We start from the raw sequence: 19536 nt of genomic DNA, 5'->3' as shown, positions 1-19536 counted from the left end.
TGCAGACTCACCCGTCTCTCTCCTGTCTCCTGTCCTGCAGGCTCACCCGTCTCTCTCCTGTCTCCTGTCCTGCAGGCTCACCCGTCTCTCTGCTCTCTCTCCTGTCCTGCAGACTCACCCGTCTCTCTCCTGTCTCCTGTCCTGCAGGCTGACCCATCTCTCTCTCTCTCCTCTCTCCTGTCCTGCAGACTCACCCGTCTCTCTCCTCTCTCTCCTGTCCCCAGGTGTACCTGTCCCGGCCGGAGGTGTGTCCTCAGGGCCTGTACGAGCTGATGCTGAGCTGCTGGAGCCGGGAGTCCAGGGAGCGGCCGTCCTTCCCAGCAATCCAGCGCTTCCTGCTGGAGGACGCCATGAACATGGTGTAGCAGGAGCGGCTCCGGCCTGCGGACTCTCGCGGGGCAGGATGTCCTCTGTGGGCTCGGAGGGCGGCGGCCCTGAGGGTTGAGCCTCTTGTGCGCCCCCTGGTAGCGTTCGAGACAGACAGCCTCTGAGGAAGAGGAAGGACACTAGTCTGGTCAGTATCTCCATGTGATCGATTGCTCCTGATCCATTCGCTGTGACTGGCCCTGGTCAGTATCTCCATGTGATCGATCACTCCTGATCCATTCACTGTGACTGGCCCTGGTCAGTATCTCCATGTGATCGATCATTCCTGATCCATTCGCTGTGACTGGCCCAGGTCAGTACACTGTCCAGTCCTGTTAGACCAGGAGGACAGCTGTTCTGGTGGTTCAGGTCCAGTCTAGCTGGTCCATCGGTTCAGGTCCGGTCCTGTTAGACCAGGAGAATAGTTTTGGGGTACCAGCTCCTCGTCTCTGCGCCCCGGTGTGCAGGAGAGATGCGACGTGTTTTTTTCCTTCTTCTTCGCCGACTACTAATGTTGTACATAGCGTACGGGACAGATTGTTACACCAATATATGGAGACGTTGGTGCGTTCCCCGTCTGCGGTCCTCGCGCTGCCTCTGGGCGGCGCTGGCGTGTCGAAGGCTCTCGGGTTCGTCTGGTTCTTGTCGTGAATCTTTTTGTAGAAGTTTTAATAAAGTAACATTTTCAGATAACTGGGTGTCCTGTTCTGCTTTCTGCATCCCGAGTGATCGACTGCCCCTGCTGCTGACTGGAAATCATCAGTTAAAGGGTATCGGCTTCAACAACAGGGCTGTGCGGCTTGTTCCCCACCCCCGCCCCTCTCTGTGTACAGTAGAGCCTCCTGTCCTGACTGGAGGAGCTCACCCAGCTGTGTCTGGAGAGAAGCCAGGGTATCAGCTTGTTCCCCACCCCCGCCCCTCTCTGTGTACAGCAGTGTCTCCGGTATCAGCTTCAACACTGGCTGGGTACAGAGGAGGGAGAGGTGGCGAGGAGCGTGGCTCCGATCCTATCCTTGATCCAATCATGGCTCTAATTCCTTTGGGAATTTATGAGAGCCTTGTTTTCTATCTTCTGCGAGAGCACAATCACAAAGCATGTAAAACTGTACAACTCCATGGTTTAGAAAACGTTTTTACAGAAGCTATCCAGACAGTTTGGGGTCATGCGTTCGTTTGATCCAGCTGGGGATTCTGTATGACCCTGACAGACACACTGATTCCAGGTGAGAGAATCACACTGAGGTGACCTGTCTCCAGCTGTACGACCCTGACAGACACACTGATTCCAGGTGAGAGACTCACTCAGAGAGACTCAGAAACTCCATCTGGCTCCAGTCTGGCGCAGTGTCGTCCCCTGGCGTTAACCCACAGTGGACACTCCATCTGGCTCCAGTCTGGTGTCGTGTCGTCCCCTAGCGTTAACCCACAGTGGACACTCCATCTGGCTCCAGTCTGGTGCAGTGTCGTCCCCTAGCGTTAGTCCACAGTGGAACCTCCATCTGGCTCCAGTCTGGTGCAGTGTCGTCCCCTAGCGTTAACCCACAGTGGAACCTCCATCTGGTTCCAGTCTGGTGGCGTGTCGTCCCCTAGCGTTAAACCACAGTGGACACTCCATCTGGCTCAAGTCTGGTGCAGTGTCGTCCCCTAGCGTTAACCCACAGTGGACACTCCATCTGGCTCCAGTCTGGTGGCGTGTCGTCCCCTAGCGTTAACCCACAGTGGACACTCCATCTGGCTCCAGTCTGGTGCAGTGTCGTCCCCTGGCGTTAACCCACAGTGGAAAGTCCGACTGGCTCCAGTCTGGTGCAGTGTCGTCCCCTAGCGTTAACCCACAGTGGACACTCCATCTGGCTCCAGTCTGTTGCAGTGTCGTCCCCTAGCGTTAGTCCACAGTGGAACCTCCATCTGGCTCCAGTCTGGTGCAGTGTCGTCCCCTAGCGTTAACCCACAGTGGAAACTCCATCTGGCTCCAGTCTGGTGGCGTGTCGTCCCCTAGCGTTAACCCACAGTGGACACTCCATCTGGCTCCAGTCTGGTGGCGTGTCGTCCCCTAGCGTTAACCCACAGTGGACACTCCATCTGGCTCCAGTCTGGTGCAGTGTCGTCCCCTAGCGTTAACCCACAGTGGACACTCCATCTGGCTCCAGTCTGGTGGCGTGTCGTCCCCTAGCGTTAACCCACAGTGGACACTCCATCTGGCTCCAGTCTGGTGCAGTGTCGTCCCCTAGCGTTAACCCACAGTGGACACTCCATCTGGCTCCAGTCTGGTGCAGTGTCGTCCCCTAGCGTTAACCCACAGTGGACACTACATCTGGCTCCAGTCTGGTGCAGTGTCGTCCCCTAGCGTTAACCCACAGTGGAAACTCCGACTGGTTCCCATCGCTCTGGCCGGCGTTTGTTTTTCATCCTCGTTGTTTCAGTCGTGACAAAAGGACCAAAAGAACTGGACGCTTGCACTGAAGCCCGATCCCACTGAAACTGCTCCGAGTTCCTCATTCTTATCACTCGCTATTAAATCCTTCTGTTCACCACGTGGAATCAGCAAGCAGTCACTCGTCATCTGTTCCCATATCTGGCGTCGGGCAGCCCAAATCTCCCGTCTGCCCTTCAGGGAATGTGAATCTCAGACGCTCCCATCACACCCTCGATCAGTGATCAGTGATTAAATGCTTGTGAATAACCCAACGGGTCTGTTGAACCAAAATCTCTCACTGGAGGGCTGCATCAGTGGTGGGGCTTCAGCCTCATCCTCGTGGTCAGGATGCCTCGCCTTGCGCTTATATCTCTGTCACATTGATTATGATTTATAATAATGTGATAATGTTGCTTTATTGCCCCTATACAATTTCTTGCATTAGCTTGCTCTCCATGAGACAGATACACAGACAGGGAGAAAAGCTGGGGGTCAGAGTGCAGGGTCAGACATTGGACAGCGCCCCTGGAGCGGTTGGGGTGAAGGGCCTTGCTCAGGGGCCCAATGGAGTAGGATTCCTCTGCTGGCTGTGGGATTTGAACCGGCAATCTTCCAGCCACAGGAACAGATCCTCAGCCACAGAGCCACCGCTCCACCCCAGAAGAGTACTGACATTCCCTGACCGGGAATCGAACCCAGGCCGCGGCGGTGAGAGCACCGAATCCTGACCACGAGACCACCAGGGACACTACAGCGACACTTGACTGCATAGCTGAAAGATCACTCCCTGTAGCGCGACAAGCTTGCAAAGCCCCATGAACACCTCTTCTATTTCTTGTCTCCCCGCAGGAATCACGTTATGGGACGCCGAGACGCTGCAGAAAGACATCGACGTGCGTCCTCAGCCGAACACAGATTTCCATATCATTGCGTCCGACTCCACGGAGGACAAGGCGTCGGCTCTGAAGGTGGAGGCCTCCCTGGAGGCGAGCTTCCTCTGTGGGCTGGTCTCGGTGAAGGGCTCGGCCAGTTACCTGAACGACAAGAAGACCTCGAAGAAGCAGTTGCGGGTCACCCTGCAGTACCGCACCACCACGCGCTTCGAGCAGCTCACCATGGACCGCTGAGGAGCCGGAAACGTGCAGCACAGCAACGTCTTCCAGGAGGGGACGGCCACGCACGTCGTCACGGCGGTGATGTACGGCGCGCAGGCCTTCTTCGTCTTCGACCGGGAGGTTTCGGCAGAGGAGAAGCAGCAGGACGTCCAGGGCAGTCTGCACGCGGCGATAAAGATGATCCCGTGTGTGTCCATTGAAGGCGAAGCCTCCCTCAGAATGACGGACGAGGAACGCCAGCAGGCGGACAAGTTCAACTGCAAATTCTACGGGGATATTGCTCTTGAAAAGAATCTGGTGACGTACCAAGACGCCATCAAGGTCTATTCATCTCTCCCACACATGCTTGGAAAAGACGGAGAGCACGCCGTGCCCATGACAGTCTGGCTTTACCCACTGACAAAACTGGACTCCCAGGCTGCCACAATCGTCAGGCAAATCAGCATCGGGTTAGTTCGCCGATCGCAGCGTATTTTAGACGAAATGGATGATTATATCGTGCGGTGCCAAGACCTGATGAAAGACGCGATTGCGATCCAGTTTCCAGAGATGAACCAGAAACTCCTGCGGTTTAAAGACCTGTGTGTGGAGTACAAGCTGGTCTTTCAGAGATCTCTGGCCAGGCTGCTGCCGGTCATCCGCGGAGGTAGCGAGGAAGAGGGCCGACTCATCGACCTCCTGAGCGGGAGAGAGCGCTCCCCCTTCCGCAACACCCTGCTCGCGCAGTTCCTGGAAGACAAGGAGCGGGAGCGGGAGCGGGAGCGGGAGCTGAACGTGCTGAGATCTTACCGGCAGATCGGCAGATCGGCGAGTACGTGGTGTGCTTTACATCGCTGAAGCAAATGGAGCAATACCTAAACATCTTAGAAAGCTATCTGACCTCCTCCGAAAGAGGGACGGGTGAAGAGGTAGCTCCTGATCTCGAGCCAGAGGGAAGATGGGGAAAATGGTTCAGGTCAGGGGAAGTCACAGCCCGGACGCGGGAGAACATCAGACTATTCCTAGACTTCAAGAGAGAGAACAAAGGCAGACCGAACAAGATCTGTGTGGCGTCAATCGACGACGAGGTCCACATCGGATCTTCTGTTTACCTCTTCGAAAGGGGGGCTCTGGCCAGCAAGCACTTCGAGCTGCCTTCCCAGCCGGGGGTACCGGCCGTGCTGACAACTCTGCACGACTTCGTTCCGCCCGCCGAAGTACGGCGCCGGCGAGATCGCGAGGTATCGGGTTCTGTACCAGAAGCCGGGCGACTCAGCTTGGAGGGAAGTGGACACTGATGACAACAAGCCAGAGTTCACCGTGTCGGGGCTGGACCTAAACGCTTCATATCAATTCGGATGCCGGGCGGTTTTCATGTTAAAGTACAGAGCGACCACTTCCTAAACTTCTCCACATTGATAGAGCTGGTGTTCCGAGAGTTACCAGCCCCGGCAGTGTGGACCACATCGACGCCGTGTGCTTCGTGGTTCAGGCGTCTCTGGCACGGCTGACCTCCATCCAGCAGTACGTCTTCGACTCCATCCTCTCCATCTTCGGGAAGGACATCGCCGAGAACATCCTCGTCCTCGTCACGTTTGTGGACGGGAAGGACATCCCCGTCCTGGGCGCCATCGAAGCCGCGGGCCTGCCCTGCCGCAAGAACCGGAAGGGCAAAGCGACGCACTTCGAATTTAACAACTCCGCCCTTTACACGCAAAACGAGAGGCCCAACACCGATTCCAACAGGGAGGGCTCAGGGACAATGACGAAGAGGACGAGAACAAGGTGGAGAAGACGAACAACGTGAAGCAGCTGAAGAGGTTTTTCCAAACGTTGGAGAAGACGGAGGGGAAGGACTTGGCGCTGACGAAGAAAGTCCTGGAGGAGCGCGAGAGGCTGGAGATGGCGATGGCGAGCCTGCTGCCTCAGATCTCGACTGGGTTGGCAAAGCTGAGCGAAATGAAGAAGATCAGGGCCTGTCTGGAAAATGAGCAGGCCAGCATGGAGCAGAACAAGAACTTCGAGACAGAAATTGAGGAGCTCGTCCCGAAACGGAAGAACACCAAGCATCTATCAACAAACTGCAACAACTGTCTGTTTTCGTGCCATTCAGGATGTTTCCTTCCCACGCCAGGAGAAATCAATCTCTGCGCCGTCATGGATGACGCTGGATTCTGTGTGATCTGTCCAGGTAACTGCCACTACTCTGATCACTCTGATCACATATCCAAGATGACGATGTGGGAGTACGAAGTGGTCAAGGTCATGAAAACAGTCAAAGAACTCAAGGACAACTTTGTTAAGGCTTCCGGCAAGTTCATGTCGACGAAGGAGATGCTTGAAAAATTCGAAATGGACTTCCAGACGATCGAGGACCGGATCATGCAGCTGATCAGGCTGTCCTCCAACTGCCTGGCGCGGCTGGAGGAGATCGCCCTGAAGCCCAACGCTCTGTCCACGGCCGCCTACATCGAGCTGCTCATCCACAACGAGGAAGAGGAAGCCCGCCCAGGCTTCGAGGACCGCATCCCCGACCTGCGCAAGATGAAACAGAACGCCGAGATCCTCGCCAAGATCGCCAACAACGAGAAACTGCTGCCGGAGGAGCGCAGGATCGTGAGGGAGAGAAACGAGAGGCTGAGAACAATCGCTCAAGACGTCAAACTGGCGAGCTCCGCAGTGAGAGTCTGGACTGCAGCACAGTGAACACGTTCCACACCGCCCAACAACTCCTGCAGGACACTGAACACGTTCTGCACCGCCCGAGAACTCCTGCAGGAAACTCCATCTTGCGTTAAATCTCGAGTAAACCAAAACACAGAATAATGTTCGGGTTTCGTAAAATAACTGTTCCTAAAAGTTCAACTGAAATAAAATAACTTAGCTCTACTCAATCCCTTAGTTTTAAAATCTACAAAAATCATTTTAAATTCTCTAAATTCAAAGCTTTCCTTTCACCAGACCTCCAGCCAGAATGATGTTGGCCTCTCTCTCATGCTGTCGGGATAAAGCTGCCTTTCAAACAATCGGCATCCTGCTGCGACAGATGATTTAATGTCCACAGGGGAAAGTGTGGTTATAGATTATAAAAACCGCAGGAAACCTCAGGGTTTGCAGACAACGGTCAGACGAAAGAAGGCGTCTCTGCCTTTCCTGACCACATCTCCTTAGCAGAAGATCTGAACACAGATCAAATGCTTCAAAGGAACAGCCGCTTCAAGAACAGTTCTCAACACGTCAGTGTGAATTTCAAATTGCATTTCAATGTTTTTTGTCTGGCTTCTGTACTTGGTAGATCCATACGCCGGTGAAAAATTAAAAATACCTTTCCTCCGAGTGACCTGTCGTGCTCTATTTCTGGGTGACCTTGGACATCATCCATCTCTCACGAACGGTGTTGACTTCTGACGATTCTTGTGCACTCTCTCTCACCTGTATATAAAAGCACACTTCAGTCACCTGCAGGCACGAGGCCCTGCTGACGAGACGCTCTGGTCCTCAGGTACGGGGCTGTGAAAGAGCGAGAGGCTGGAAGTGGGGCCTGCTCCTCCTCTCTCTCTCCCCCGTGTGCGCTCACAGGGTCGGTCTCTCTGAACGTGCCGAAGACGGGCAGAACTCAACACCCCTGCCTGGACGATGAGAGGAATAACAGGCAATCAAAACACTTAAGGACACCGACCGACTGACCTTGCCGAGAGCGTTCATGAGGTTTCAGACCGAAGTTCGGGAGGAAGGCGAGAGCCGCCGCTCACCTGCGCTCGTCAGTCTCACACTCAGCACATCTCACACTCCTCCACCGCAGCAGCTCAATCCTCTCCAGCGCACTCTTTACAGTCCAGCTGCACCACGGAGAGGAGACCCAGGAACGCCTGAGGGGCGACGGAGAGGAATCCACTGTCACACACAGCAGTGACACGGGCACACGCAGTCACATGGGGACACCACAAGGGAACTCACAGCAGATGATCGCTCGACGGCATCGCAGCCGAAACACGGGGTCGAGCCCAGAGAATTTCACAAGGCACTCAAAGCCAATCAATCTCTCTCTTTTCTTGAGATCACGTTAATGGAGGTTCCAGGAGAGAACATCAGAGCAGGAACAGGATACCCCCGTCCCCACAGTGTGACTGTTCCCGCCAGAGCCCACAGACCACACTCACTCCCCAGCACAAGTCCTGAACTGGAAGACAAGAACCGGGGCAAACCAGTAAGTTACTGCTGATCACTACTTAATAAACCTTGAAGTTTAACGGACAACCTGCAGATCTCCTGTTTTTGGTTTTTATATCGTTTTTGTGAGTCACACATCCAGAACACCCTTTCATAACGCATCTGTACGCCCTGTTCTTGCATTTCTTTGGTTTAGTTTCTGCTCACTTCCCCTGGAGTGAAACACACCTCCGAAATAATTGTTTATAAAACTTTCATTTCTCTTTACCTGAACTCAAATAAACCTGCAAGAACACATCATCATACAGAGCTTCAGCACAGCGTATTTCTTGTCACTTATTTTTATACTGTATTACTGTATTTGAGGTGTCATCTGAACCGAAGCAAACCTCGAAAACACGTTTTTACGACATTGTCGATTTTAGCAGCGGTGATGCAGACCTCCAATATAGACGGTTTGAAAATGTCGTCTCTGTTCAGCTGAAGTGCAGCAAATGTGTGAATCGGTTTTTAGTTCATTTATTGATCAAACTGTTTCTATCAGCCCTGGATCTGACATGAGCCGAAGCAAAACCGGAGCCACTTCGACACACCGGTATCCTACAATTTCATTAAAAAAACACTTGATATCTTTCCTTCAGGAGGAGGAAATACAAATATCAGCTAAACAAGCCGGCAAGTCAAAGAAACAGCACATTTAAACCAACAAAACTACCATTTCACTCAAAATGTCAGAAGCCAACTGAAATTAAAGTGGCCTTCGAGATCAGTTCAGTGAGCTCAATAATAAACTTTTACACCAACAGACCCACAATTTCACCACAAACACATGGAGCTTGTGTCTGTGAAGGTGAAGTGTGAGACGATTCTGTCATCAGGAGGGAGGGCCACAGCAGTACAGCAGAGAGAGCCATCACTGTTACCCACATACTCTCACACCGGTCCCATGTAGAACTGCTGTATTAAACTGTCTGGTGAAGAGACGCGTCTGAGACTTCTCATGATCAGGACAGGTCACGGTAAACATGCAGAAAGTGATGGTGAATTCTCGTTTCGCCTGTGTCTTATTTACTCATGTCAAACATACCAGTCTGTGTTATTGTGCGTTTTGAAAAGTGGTTGTCGTTTTCTTTAAATGTTTCATACAAAAATGCTATTTGGAGAGTAACTAATTAGATATTCCCCTTGACTGAGGATGTGTACAGTCATCCATCAGGACTGGTACATTTAAAAATGACAGGAAAGAGCGCCACCTACAGGCAAAAGGCCACATCACAGCAGCAACGTGTGAACAATAAGACTTTTACACCCAAAAACCTCAATATCTCCACAACCCCATAAGCACAATGATAAAAAGACACTTTTACACAATTTCACCACAAACACAATGAGCTCAATGATCAAGACACTTTTACACAATTTCACAACAAACCCCCCGAGCACAATTATAAGACACTTTCACACAACTTTACCTTAAACCCCCCGAGCACAATGATAAACAGACACTTTTACACAATTTCACCTCAAACCCCCCAACCTCAATGATAAAGACTTACACAACTTTATCACAAACCACCCGAGCACATTGATAAACAGACACTTTTACACAATTTAACCACAAAGCACCCCGAACACATTGATAAAAAGACACTTTTACACAATTTCACCACAAACACCCCGAGCTCAATGATAAAGACACTTTTACACAATTTTACTTCAATGATAAAGACACTTATACACAATTTTACCTGAAACCCACCAAGCTCAAAGATAAAGACTTTTATACAATTTTACCTCTAACACCCTGAGCACAATGACAAGAACACACATTTACACAATCTGACCTCAAACACATCGAGCTCAATGATACAAAGACTCTACACAATTTGACCTCAAACACCCCAAGCCCAATAAGAAAGACACTTTTACACAATTTCACCACAAACCCCCTGAGCTCAATGATAAAAAGACAATTTTACACAATTTCACCACTAAGCCCCCGAATCTCAATGATAGACACTTTTACACAATTTCACCACAAAGCCCCCGAGCTCAATGATAAAAAGACACTTTTACACAATTTCACCACAAACCCCCTGAGCTCAATGATAAAGAAACTTTTACACAATTTTACCTCAAACCCGTCGAGCTCAATGATAAAAATACAATTTTACCTCAATGATAGACACTTTTACACAATTTCACCAGAAACACCCCGAGCTCAATGATAAAAAGACATTTTTTACACAATTTTACTTCAATGATAAAGACACTTATAAACAATTTTACCTGAAACCCACCAAGCTCAAAGATAAAAAGACTTTTATACAATTTTACCTCTAACACCCTGAGCACAATGACAAAAACACACATTTACACAATCTGACCTAAAACACATCGAGCTCAATGATACAAAGACTCTACACAATTTCATCACAAACCCCCAAAGCTCAATGATAGACACTTTTACACAATTTTACCATGAAAGACACTTTTACACAATTTCACCACTAAGCCCCCAAGCTCAATGATAGACACTTTTACACAATTTCACCACAAAGCCCCCGAGCTCAATGATGGACACTTTTTCACAATTTCACCTCAACCCCCCCGAGCTCAATGACGGACACTTTTACACAATTTCACCACAAATAGCCCGAGCTCAATGATAAAAACACTTTTACACAATTTCACCACAAACCCCCTGAGCTCAATGATAAAAACACTTTTACACAATTTCACCACAAGCCCCCTGAGCTCAATGATAAAAAGACATTTTCACAAATTCACCACAAACACCCAAAGCTCAATGATAAAGACACTTTTAAACAATTTAATCAAAAACCCCCAGAGCTCAATGAGAGCTTTTACACAATTTTACAATGATAGACACTTTTACACAATTTTACCTGAAACCCACCAAGCTCAAAGATAAAAAGACTTTTATACAATTATACCTCAAACACATCGAGCTCAATGATAAACACTTTTAAACAATTTCACCACAACCCCGAGCTCAATGATAAAAATACACTTTTACACAATTTCACCACAAACCCCCCAAAGCTCATTGATAAAAAGACACTTTTACACAATTTTACCACAACCCCCCCGAGCTTAAAGATAAAAAGACACTTTTTCACAATTTCACCACAAACACCCTGAGCTCAATGATCAAGACACTTTTACACAATTTCACCTCAAACCCCACAACCTCAATGATAAAAACACACTTGTACACAACGATAAAAAGACTTTTACACAACTTTACCACAAAACCCCCGAGCAAAATAATAAAAAGACACTTTTACACAATTTCACCTCAAACCCCCTGAGCTCAAAGATAAAAATACACTTTTACACAATTTCACCTCAAACCCCTTGAGCTCAAGGATAAAACGATTTTTGCACAATTTTATCTTCAACACGCACATCACATTCTCTCCACTGCACATATCATTTCCATACCTCCTCCCTCCTCGTCCAACTTCTCTGGTTCCCTTCTCTCCAGCTTCTCTCTTCTTGACTCAGCATCCCTTAACAAACTAGTTACAGATGCAGCCATTCAAAATGGGTGGTATTTCGCGGCATACCGCGACACGCCCACCGGGGTATCACGCGGTATCACGTGTCACGTGACTAGCTATCCGGCGTCGCCTTGTAAAACTGCCAGGGGGAGCTTAACCTCTCATGTACAGCATTCGAGCCTTTAATTTTGAACTGTGTATTACAGCATGTTAATCATCAGTCATTCAAATGTTGGTATATTTTATGAAAGCAAGATTGCTCAGTTGGACAAAAGTACACAACCTACCTTTATCAGAAATATTTATGCATCAAAGCCTTTACTGAAGATATTACTAATAGTATTAATAATGGATGACTTTGGACAAGCTGTATACTCAAAGTATAATTTCTTTAGCACATTTGTACAAGCACTTGGAATCTGTCCAAGCCATACTTTGTCAGGCATTTTGTTTTACTTCAACGGGGCATAAAAACTTCCTTGCTTTTAACAGGGCGTTTCATAATTTCTAGCTACGAGAATGATTTAAAATGCGACACCTATCATTCAACTAGAGCTTAAAATATCACAAGGAAAAATACACACCGGTATTCCATTTCTCCCTAAACATTGTAAGCTTCGAAGTCTTTAACTAACGTGATACTGGAGTCAACAAGCATACTTTTAGAATTTGATTAAAAGGGAATATAATATGGAATCGCGTATCTAAAGAATTTAATAACGGTATGATTATATCCGTGTACTGCGGCAGGAATGTGTAGGGCTGTTTCGCCTGCCTGATCATGCGAGCTGTCTTGTAGCCTACTGGTCTAGGTGCGTGACTACCAACTGGCAGGTTGTGTGTTCGAATCCAGCTGGTGCTGTACTCTTCATTTTTATTTATTTTTAATCGCGTAACATAAACATATTACCGTATGCAAACTGTACTGTATACAGTATGTATATGTATATTTAATGTCTTAACATTAAATATGCCCGTTTAATTGAATTTAAAAAAAATATTTAACACGAACATTAAGCTGTTTACATCTTCCGCCTGAGAACAGTCACCCGTTGCTACCCAACGCAGAATGGTGATTGGCTGACACTATCTGACACCCCTCTGATTGGAGAAAAAAGACGTGCTGGCGTGCTATACACACTACCAGGAAGAGGATTTCTTTCTATTCAAAACGTGTATTTTAAAAGTTTAAGAAGTAAAAACCTTACAGCGTACACAGATTTCTAAACTGATCAGGATCGTTATCTTTGTCTTATGCATAATAATGTTCACCGCTCTGTCCAGCAAATTAATAATAAACTTTATTTTATATAGCTTTTTAAACGAATAAGTAATTAGATTGCTCATAAACCTAATCACTTGCTTTTTATTTTTATTTAGGCTCAGATTTCAACTATAGATCGTATTATTAATAACCATAATAACAACCAACCAACAAAAACAACCATATAAACATAATACCAACCAAAAACATAGATAACAACCACAATACAAAATCAAATAATCAAACCATTTTACACTCGCAAAGTCCTTCAATTATCATAATCCCGCCCCTTATGCAAAACCAAACCTTCCTCCCATCCCAGTTTATCCTGTTTATCATAAACAAAATCCAGCTCAATTTTCAACATAAAGCATTACACAAAATCAATACCTCAACACTCCATACTCAACAACGATAATTCACAAACAGCCAGAACATGTAACTACACATTCCCAAACAGACCTACTTTCCATAGCCCTGCCCCTTATGCAAAACCAACATCCCTCCCCTGTTCTCTCTCTCCCCTGGCGGTTGTAATTGTTTTTATTTTCAAATAAATTTTAGCAAAGTCATGTATTTTAAAAATCTTAAGATTTTTCTATATATGTCTTTATTTAGTGGTTTCATTAGTGACAAAGGCTAAACTTTCTTGGAAAAATGTCTTTTATGTAAACCATGTTTGCTATTAATTCATTCAGGGCTAAAATATGTTCATTGTCTTCTAATGAAAGAAGGGTTCCTTTCGCCGTAGTCGGGAGCCTAGCCTTTAACTAGTAAGTACTGTATTTACTGGGTTTTTGAGGGGAGGGGGTGTCTTTCGCTGGAAATCTCGCCTCCTACTTTGAAAATACCCGTGAAACCGGTTCAATTCGTCACAGCCAGCACTCCTGCAGAGAGTTGGGTTGTACTTGCAGTGTATACAGTACACGCGTTATGCTCTTCGTTAATGTCTGTGAAGTTTTATTTAATCTCTGAGCCATACTGATTCTTCTGGAAGCCAGTTTCCACCAGGGAGTAAAAAAAAACACACTATGGTATTCTCTCCAATGCAGTGCAGTTAAAAACATACCTCTGATGCTGCTCCTAAATGAATATCGTTTATGACCATCAGAAGCTTTATGCTCCTTTTCTTTTTTCCAGTGGATTGAACAGGGAGAGGCATTTCATGATGTACTTTTCACTGATGAAACAACAGTGGCTCTGGAACAGTTTTCAACCAAGTCGTTTTATAAAAAGGGGAGATATGTACACGTTACTGAAGCTAAAAGTTTAGCCTTTGTCACTAATGTAAACACTAAATAAAGACATATAGAAATCCTTACATTACAGACTGTATATGGCTGGTATTGGTAGTTTAAAGAAAAAATACACACCAGTATTCCACTTTCTCCCTAAACATTCTTAGGATCAGAGTCTTACATGTGGTTATTTCGAAAACGTTTGTACGTGCTCCTTCTTACCATGTTACTGTTTACCGTTACTGACCATATTAAGTTTAAGTGCCTGTGGGCACTTTTCCTGTCCGTGGGGGGTGGACCGTCTTTCATTAGAAGGTTAGTCTGTTCTACTCTGAGAATGTAGAGGGGGTGGAAAGTGCCCGCGGTCATTTAATTAGTATTAAAATCTTAGTTATCTTTCTAGTTCACAGGTTTGCATGCATAATTTAATTTTGTAAGCCACTGAGACATCAGGTACTACTGTTGTATTTATGAAAAAGAAACAAAACAAAAAACATACTAACAACTGTGCCATCCTACTCCTTAGTTAATACATTTTATTATTCATAAACAGTTAACATTGTTAGCAAAATATTTTGAATTATATTTAACCCTATTTTTTCTTTAGTTTTGTATTTAACTTATTATATGATAGTCAGACTTAATGTATATTAATGTATATTTGAACAATGAAAATATATTTTTACAAGATTTTACATTAAGCACTTAAAATTAATATGGTTAATAATAGTAAACTGTAACATGCTGTAACAAGATCGGTTAAACTTCGAAGAAAATCCTTTCAGAGAAAATGTTTCAGGTGTGAAGAACAAACCTGTTCCCACACACCCTGCCCCCACTACCATTAGAATATACACAAACATTTTAGCGTTTCATTCTGAGCAGAAGACCCTCACACCTGAAGAGTGCTGGCTGTGACGAATTAAACCAGTTTTACAGGTTTCAATCACAGATTGGGACTCAGTAAAGTAACACACAGCGCCACTGGATTTGATAATACTGTACCTAACCAAAATCCGCAATATGGAAACAGAACCTGTGTAATTGTTGATAGATGATGTACTCGTAACATTTTTTCAAGACGAACTACAACATTTAAAAAATGACTTGTATGTACTTGATATCTCTAATCAATCCACGGGTTCCAGCACAAAACGAAACTAAAACGCATACCGTTTCGCGCTTCTTATTAGTTGCTCAAAAGTAATTTGACCGTATGAAATGCATAATATAAACCTAGAAACATATACGTGAGCAGTACTTAAGCACTGTAGTATCGGTGTTAAGACATACCTCTCAAATACTGTAAATCAAGTTAAAAATATCTCAAGACCGATTCTGGTCGTAATGAAACCATGTATCGTGTATGTTTTCTTTTTCATCTTGAAATAACTCATTTCTAAATACTTTTTTCACTGTTAACATCTTGTAGCAACTTTGCGACAAAATATACACTCTGACAGTTCATCCTGCTACCAACATTAAATAAAACAAATCTTAAGATTTCTATATTTATGTCTTTATTTAGTGGTTTCATTCGAAGCTTACAATGTTTAGGGAGAAATGGAATACTGGTGTGTATTTTTTCTTTAAAGTACGGAGACCAGCCATATACTGTATGTTTATGTTAAGATTTCCCTTCAGTGGTAAAATTAGATATGAATATTCAATACTCAAACGGGCACAGTTAAGACATTAAATATACATATACATACTGTATACAGTACAGTTTGCATACGGTAATATGTTTATGTTACGCGATTAAAAAATAAATAAATAAAACTGGAAGGTCCAGCACCACCATTATGTTTATATGGTTGTTTTTGTTGGTTGGTTGTTATTATGGTTATTAATAATACGATCTATAGTTGAAATCTGAGCCTAAATAAAAAAGAAAAAGCAAGTGATTAGGTTTATGAGCAATCTAATTACTTATTCGTTTAAAACGCTATATAAAATAAAGTTTATTATTAATTTGCTGGACAGAGCAGTGAACATTATTATGCATAAGACAAAGATAACGATCCTGATCAGTTTAGAAATCTGTGTACGCTGTAAGGTTTTTACTTCTTAAACTTTTAAAATACACGTTTTGAATAGAAAGAAATCCTCTTCCTGGTAGTGTGTATAGCACACCAGCACGTCTTTTTTCTCCAATCAGAGGGGTGTCAGATAGTGTCAGCCAATCACCATTCTGCGTTGGGTAGCAACGGGTGACTGTTCTCAGGCGGAAGATGTAAACAGCTTAATGTTCGTGTTAAATATTTTTTTTAAATTCAATTAAACGGGCATATTTAATGTTAAGACATTAAATATACATATACATACTGTATACAGTACAGTTTGCATACGGTAATATGTTTATGTTACGCGATTAAAAATAAATAAAAATGAAAAGTACAGCACCAGCTGGATTCGAACACACAACCCGCCAGTTGGTAGTCACGCACCTAGACCAGTAGGCTACAAGACAGCTCGCATGATCACACAGGCGAAACAGCCCTACACATCCCTGCCGCAGTACACGGATATAATCATACCGTTATTAAATTCTTTAGATACGCGATTCCATATTATATTCCCTTTTAATCAAATTCTAAAAGTATGCTTGTTGACTCCGGTATCACGTTAGTTAAAGACTTCGAAGCTTACAATGTTTAGGGAGAAATGGAATACCGGTGTGTATTTTTCCTTGTGATATTTTAAGCTCTAGTTGAATGATAGGTGTCGCATTTTAAATCATTCTCGTAGCTAGAAATTATGAAACGCCCTGTTAAAAGCAAGGAAGTTTTTATGCCCCGTTGAAGTAAAACAAAATGCCTGACAAAGTATGGCTTGGACAGATTCCAAGTGCTTGTACAAATGTGCTAAAGAAATTATACTTTGAGTATACAGCTTGTCCAAAGTCATCCATTATTAATACTATTAGTAATATCTTCAGTAAAGGCTTTGATGCATAAATATTTCTGATAAAGGTAGGTTGTGTACTTTTGTCCAACTGAGCAATCTTGCTTTCATAAAATATACCAACATTTGAATGACTGATGATTAACATGCTGTAATACACAGTTCAAAATTAAAGGCTCGAATGCTGTACATGAGAGGTTAAGCTCCCCCTGGCGGTTTTACAAGGCGACGCCGGATAGCTAGTCACGTGACACGTGATACCGCGTGATACCCCGGTGGGCGTGTCGCGGTATGCTGCGAAATACCACCCATTTTGAATGGCTGCATCTGTAACTAGTTTGTTAAGGGATGCTGAGTCAAGAAGAGAGAAGCTGGAGAGAAGGGAACCAGAGAAGTTGGATGAGGAGGGAGGAGGTATGGAAATGATATGTGCAGTGGAGAGAATGTGATGTGCGTGTTGAAGATAAAATTGTGCAAAAATCGTTTTATCCTTGAGCTCAGGGGGTTTGAGGTGAAATTGTGTAAAAGTGTATTTTTATCTTTGAGCTCAGGGGATTTGAGGTGAAATTGTGTAAAAGTGTCTTTTTATTATTTTGCTCGGGGGTTTTGTGGTAAAGTTGTGTAAAAGTCTTTTTATCGTTGTGTACAAGTGTGTTTTTATCATTGAGGTTGTGGGGTTTGAGGTGAAATTGTGTAAAAGTGTCTTGATCATTGAGCTCAGGGTGTTTGTGGTGAAATTGTGAAAAAGTGTCTTTTTATCTTTAAGCTCGGGGGGGTTGTGGTAAAATTGTGTAAAAGTGTCTTTTTATCAATGAGCTTTGGGGGGTTTGTGGTGAAATTGTGTAAAAGTGTATTTTTATCATTGAGCTCGGGGTTGTGGTGAAATTGTTTAAAAGTGTTTATCATTGAGCTCGATGTGTTTGAGGTATAATTGTATAAAAGTCTTTTTATCTTTGAGCTTGGTGGGTTTCAGGTAAAATTGTGTAAAAGTGTCTATCATTGTAAAATTGTGTAAAAGCTCTCATTGAGCTCTGGGGGTTTTTGATTAAATTGTTTAAAAGTGTCTTTATCATTGAGCTTTGGGTGTTTGTGGTGAATTTGTGAAAATGTCTTTTTATCATTGAGCTCAGGGGGTTTGTGGTGAAATTGTGTAAAAGTGTTTTTATCATTGAGCTCAGGGGGTTTGTGGTGAAATTGTGTAAAAGTGTTTTTATCATTGAGCTCAGGGGGTTTGTGGTGAAATTGTGTAAAAGTGTCTATCATTGAGCTTGGGGGCTTAGTGGTGAAATTGTGTAAAAGTGTCTTTCATGGTAAAATTGTGTAAAAGTGTCTATCATTGAGCTTTGGGGGTTTGTGATGAAAATGTGTAGAGTCTTTTTATCATTGAGCTCGGGGTGTTTCTGGTGAAATTGTGTAAAAGTGTCTATCATTGAGGTAAAATTGTATTTTTATCATTGAGCTTGACGGGTTTGAGGTAAAATTGTGTAAAAGTTTCTTTATCATTGAGCTCAGGGGGTTTGTGGTGAAATTCTGTAAAAGTGTCTTTTTATCATTGAGCTTGGGGGCTTTGTGGTGAAATTGTGTAAAAGTGTCTTTTTATCATTGAGCTCGGGGGCTTAGTGGTGAAATTGTGTAAAAGTGTCTTTTTATCATTGAGCTCAGGGGGTTTGTGGTGAAATTGTGTAAAAGTGTCTTTCTCATTGGGCTTGGGGTGTTTGAGGTCAAATTGTGTAGAGTCTTTGTATCATTGAGCTCGATGTGTTTGAGGTCAGATTGTGTAAATGTGTGTTCTTGTCATTGTGCTCAGGGTGTTAGAGGTAAAATTGTATAAAAGTCTTTATCTTTGAGCTTGGTGGGTTTCAGGTAAAATTGTGTATAAGTGTCTTTATCATTGAAGTAAAATTGTGTAAAAGTGTCTTTATCATTGAGCTCGGGGTGTTTGTGGTGAAATTGTGTAAAAGTGTATTTTTATCATTGTGCTCGGGGGGTTTGTGGTGAAATTGTGTAAAAGTGTCTTTATCATTGAGCTCGTGGTGTTTGTGATAAAGTTGTGTAAAAATGTATATCATTAAGCTCGGGGGGTTTGAGGTGAAATTGTGTGAAAGTGTTTATCATAGAACTCGGGGGCTTTGTGGTGAAATTGTGTAAAAGTGTCTATCACTGAGCTTTGGGGGTGTAAGGTATAATTGTGTAAAAGTGTCTGTTTATCATTGAGGTAAAATTGTGTAAAATACTTTTTATCGTTGTTCTCGGGGGGTTTGTTGTAAAATTGTGTAAAAGTCTTTATCATTGTGCTCGGGGGTTTGTGGTGAAATTGTGTAAAAGTGTCTTTTTATCATTGACCTCAGGGGGTTTGACGTAAAATTGTGTAAAAGTGTCTATCTTTGAGCTCGCGGTGTTTGAGGTTAAATTGTGTCAAAGTCTTTATCATTGTGCTCGGGGGTTTGTGGTGACATTGTGTAAAAGTGTCTTTTTATCATTGAGCTCGGGGGGTTTGTGGTGAAATTGTTTAAAAGTGTCTTTATTATTGTGCTCCGGGTGTTTGAGGTAAAATTGT

At 44.3% G+C, this 19536-nt stretch overlaps 1 non-coding gene across 1 annotated transcript; it reads right to left on the bottom strand.

Annotated features, from left to right (window-relative positions):
- Nucleotides 1-3453: 3453 nt before the first annotated feature.
- Nucleotides 3454-3525, bottom strand: trnae-cuc (transfer RNA glutamic acid (anticodon CUC)). Its single transcript has one exon. It is a non-coding gene; the product is annotated as a tRNA-Glu (tRNA).
- Between the last annotated feature and the right edge of the window lie 16011 nt (nucleotides 3526-19536).

The sequence above is a fragment of the Lepisosteus oculatus genome, chromosome 14 (genome assembly GCF_040954835.1).
Source record: "Lepisosteus oculatus isolate fLepOcu1 chromosome 14, fLepOcu1.hap2, whole genome shotgun sequence".
Taxonomy (NCBI): domain Eukaryota; kingdom Metazoa; phylum Chordata; class Actinopteri; order Semionotiformes; family Lepisosteidae; genus Lepisosteus; species Lepisosteus oculatus.
This window is presented reverse-complemented; position numbering and strand designations above follow the sequence as displayed.